Source organism: Mastomys coucha, unplaced genomic scaffold (genome assembly GCF_008632895.1).
Source record: "Mastomys coucha isolate ucsf_1 unplaced genomic scaffold, UCSF_Mcou_1 pScaffold1, whole genome shotgun sequence".
Lineage (NCBI taxonomy): Eukaryota > Metazoa > Chordata > Mammalia > Rodentia > Muridae > Mastomys > Mastomys coucha.
Window position 1 is genome coordinate 31,409,829 of NW_022196891.1, and position 4,653 is coordinate 31,414,481.

Below are 4,653 nucleotides of genomic sequence, written 5' to 3' on the forward strand. Positions count from 1 at the left end.
TACAGGGCCGCCTGGCTCTAACTCCTGTGTCTGTACCGCAGCTCACCAGGGCTGAGGCTTGGGAGAAGCATCCTTTCCAACAGGCAGACCCCCAAATACAAAGTGACCAAACTCCCCTGTCCACCAACAAGACAACCAAGCTTGTGCTGTGGAGGGACTGTCACTGGCTTTCGTGTGACATGGAGCCATCTGACATGCAATATCCATCCTGTTAATTCCGTTCTATATCCCAGCCGCCCCAGCTCTTTCTTGAGTAAACAGTGCAGTTCATAAACAAAACCTCAGGGCTGCAGCTGGCTTCCTCCCAGATCACAGAAAGGTGATGGGAGAGGGAGCTGAGGGCACAGTCCAATCCTAGTCCCTTAGATGCTGGTAAAAACTTAAAAGAATAGTAAAGTATTGGGAGATTTCAGAAGAAAAGCATTTCATAGACGTGAACTATAAACTTAGTGCTTGCTTTAAAAAAAAAAAAAAGCAACAACAGTGACTGTCTTCATCTTCCATTTTAAAAAATTATAAATGACCTTTGCCCTTCTATCCTTTCATAAAAAAAGAATTCAGGCAAACGAGCATTTAACTGATTTATGTGAATGTACTCACTCCTCTTCGGAGATGTTGAGAGAGTAGCAAAACCTCCAAGGACAGACAAGAACAGAATGATGGCAGTGTCCAGCGGTCTGTAGAAGGAAGGGCTCCTTGACCTGGCAGCAGCACTCCATGGCACTGCTTCTTCCCTTCTTCCCTCCCTGGAAGCCACTGTTTTGTCAGTCCAGGCAGAAAACAGCCCAATACATCATTCCCTGGAGATGCTCTGGGATATGTAGTGTCCCAGCACATCTCAGAGGTGGCTTTCTATGGAATCCCTCTTCATGTCAAGGGCTGTGCTTAGAATGGTCAAAAGAATACATCCTAATTCTGTGTGTTTTTTCCTGTAGCTATGGAGTAGAGACTTCTTGTATGTGTTCTTAGTAAGTTTCTACACAATTTTATGATATATCCTGGTCACTAATGCATTTAAATTCTTTCTATCTATCTATCTATCTATCTATCTATCTATCTATCTATCTACCCACCCACCCATCCATCCATCCATCCATCCATCCATCCATCCATCCATCCACCCACCCACCCACCCATCGTGTGTGCATGCATGTGTACACATGTGCCACAGCACAGGTGTGGAGGTCAGAGGTAAGTTTTCAGGAAAGCGTTCTCTCCTTTCCTTTGAGTCCCAGGGACTGAACTTAGACTGTCAGGCTTGACAGCAAGTATCATTACCTACAGAATGATCTTGCCATAAAAATGAGACAGGTCTCATTTGAGGTAAAAGGAAACCATTTAGAAATTTATGGTATATCTATAATATTCTCATATACTTGTGATGTTCTTTGAGAATTCTAAAATTTAGAAATCTGGAGTTATGATAATTTTTCTTACATTTATATGTGTTTTTGTTGTTCTGTCTTCTTTGTTTGTTTTGTTTTTGTTTTGACAGAGTCTGGCCTCAAACCCAGACATCTGCCATGTGAGTGACAGCCACGTATATATTTCTAATGGGTTTTAACACATCATATTTATCCGCCACTGGCCACTGACATTATCTAAAGTTTTCAGCATTAAAAAACAACAAGAGGAGGCCTGGCAGTGGTGGTGCACGCCTTTAATCCCAGCACTCAGAAGGCAGAGGGAGGCGGAGCTCTGAGTTCAAGGCCAGCCTGGTCTACAGAATGAGTTCCAGGACGGCCAAGGCTACACAGAGAAACCCTGTCTTGAAAAACAAACAAACACCACCAACAAAACAAGACAAGAAAGCAAACAGCAAGAACAGTAACAACAGTGACAACAACCCAGGGCCGGGCAGGCGAAGGGTCTCGCCACCAAGTCTGACTACCCGAGCACAACTCCACATGGCAGGAGAGAATCAACTTCCGGGAGTTGTCCTCTGAATGCTGTGGCACGTGGACACAACGATACTAACACTAACAAAACGTCTTACACTCTTACCACCTCCCTCTAATTACCATGACTCCTAGCTGAGGGTGGTACACAGGTCTGTAATCACAGCTATTCAGAAGGCTAAGGCAGGTCAGGAACAAAAACAAAGCCTCACTGCAGAGTGAGTTCAAGGGCAACCTGGGCAACTTAAGAAGAGCTTGTCTCAGAATAAGAAGTAAAAAGCAGTCAGGACACACATCTGTGTGGCCCCTTGCTTCAATTCCCAGGATGGGGCAGGAGAAAGGAAAGCAGTACACTGAGAGTCAGGGTGCTCACCACGCACACTCACTAGCTTGGTAAGAATCGCCTCACAGCATGTGAGTTAGTATCTACTGCCCAGGGAAATGTTAATTGTGACTTGTCAAATACTTGTGACTAATTGAGACTGAACGTCATCCTGGCCAACGTGAAGAGACTGTTCTATACTTGGAGCCTATGGTATGTAGGAGAGGCCCAGAGAAAGAGGTCTGACTGGTTCCATGACACGCAGGGAGAGTCCTGCAAGCACACTTCAGGAGCTTGTCTGGAGAGCAGGAAAACATGTGAATGTGTGCGGAGGCAAGCATTGATTCCTGGGCTCCAGTTAAGAAGATTCTAGAAAGATGAGTTCTGAGAAGATGATGGTAGGCGCGCACGAGTGTATACACACACACACACACACACACACACATGCACACACTGTTTCAACAGTGACAACTTATTTTGAGTGTTTTAACGTCTTAATTCAAAAGTCCTTGCCTGTAATTTTTTTTTTCTTCTTTGAGACAGGGTTTCTCTGTGTAGCCCTGACTGTCCTAGAACTCACTGTGTAGACCAGGCTGGCCTCAAACACAGAAATCCACCTGCCTCTGCCTCCCAAGTGCTGGGATTAAAGGCATGTGCCACCACTGTCCAGCTGTCACCCACTCTCTTGTTCCCAGTTAACGACGTCCTTAGTGCTGACAGGCCAGAACGTGGTTACTGGTAACTAGAGCTGACTGAATTATTCATGGCTCTGAGTTCCAAATTTTACTCTTCTATCCATGACACTTGGGTAAGTAGCCAGCATCCACTGGTAAGAGTTAAATGGGATAATCAGGAGGAAATACATTACTAAAAATGTCAGTACCCTTCCTCTTTCCTTCACTTATAAGGACATGTGCTGATGCTGGCACTCATTAGTGTAGTAAAGTTAACTTAGTTCCTTTGAGCCAGGAAATTCAACTCAAATGCACAGCACTGCTTTAATTTCTCTCACACTCCTGGGCAGAACAGTCTTTCGACACCAGATCCCTTGGAAGTAGCCCTCTGCCGCCTCTCCAGGAACAGGCCCACGTTCTTGCTCAGGTATAAAGGACAACTTGTTTATGACTGAAGAGACTGCTTGGGGCTGCCTTTTGCTTCGCTCTACTGTAACATAAGCATCCTACAGCGTGCACAGACAACAGTCTGGTTAACTTTCTGACAATTAAGTCAGCTCTGTCTAGCTGACTTCATTTTTCCTCAGTTGGTTCCCCAGTTGGAAATGTCCCTTCAGCTCCTTCTTGTAAATAGCCTTCTTGTAAATCTTCTGTGAAATAAGATTTTTGACATCTTCAGCTTTAATTTCTACTGTATGAACTCTGGTACCCATCTCTACATGATTTAAAAGTGTCTTGCCCCACTGAAACAGGGAAGTCAGAATTTTTACTATGTCTCAATCTTGACAGCTACATATAATAAAGTGTGCTAACCATTGCCATTGATTTACCACTGTTAGAATGAAATTAACTTTTTTTCTTTTAAAATGTTCTAGAAACACAACACCCCCTATTATCACATTCAAGTAAAGATCTCAGTTATTTGACTACACAATATGGCTGTGTATACTGTATAGCCTCCATAAAGGATACTGATGTAAAATACAAATACTTAAAGATGAAAAACCATAAAGAATAGGTTAGCATTCTAAAGCAACAGTCAGAGAAAGGCCACAGGGTACCTGGATATGAACAGGCAGATCCCACAGGGGCTTACTTTCCACAGATGAGAGCATGTGGAAAAAGGCAATGCCAATGTGCTCAGATGTGTGATGGTATACCAGTTCTTGTCCCCACAGTCTTCTTAGAGATAATTCTCACAGACAGACATCTTGGAAGCTGATGAATGACACCCCTTCCTGCCTGGAACACTAAAAGCTAGTAATAGGCATGTTAAGATCCTCTGCTATCAATTCCTTCCTAGTATCTTTTATAGAATGTATATGAGAGGACTGATCTAACAGATGAGGCAGTAGATGGTCCAGTTAGACCCAAACAGGGTGGAGAATATTTCTAAGTCAGTCTTTGGTTGTTCTCAGAACATCCCCTCTAGCTTCTACCCGACTTTGGAGTGATGTGGAATTGCTGGATTTCTGATTGTTGCATTCAAGGCTAACTTCAGCAATGTTCTGGAATAGCTAACCCAACACATTAGAGGAGGATGTATACATTTCCTAAATCTTAGACACCAATGAGATTTGGGTACAGAAGAGGGAAAATGGCTATCTAAATATAAACATTATTTCTAAAAACAGGAAAACCAGACTTTGTAGAGGAGATGGTATTTTCTTTCTTAAAGAAAAGGCTTCCTTAGGGCAAGCCAGCCTAAATATAGCTATCTCCTAAGAGCCTCTGACAGTACCTGACTAACACAGATGTA

The 4,653-nt window shown here is 43.4% G+C and overlaps 1 protein-coding gene across 9 annotated transcripts in view; it reads right to left on the reverse strand.

Moving 5' to 3' along the window:
- The window catches only part of Ppp1r12b (protein phosphatase 1 regulatory subunit 12B), a 188,583-nt gene that overhangs the window by 28,286 nt on the left and 155,644 nt on the right, over window positions 1-4,653 (reverse strand). The window lies entirely within an intron of this gene.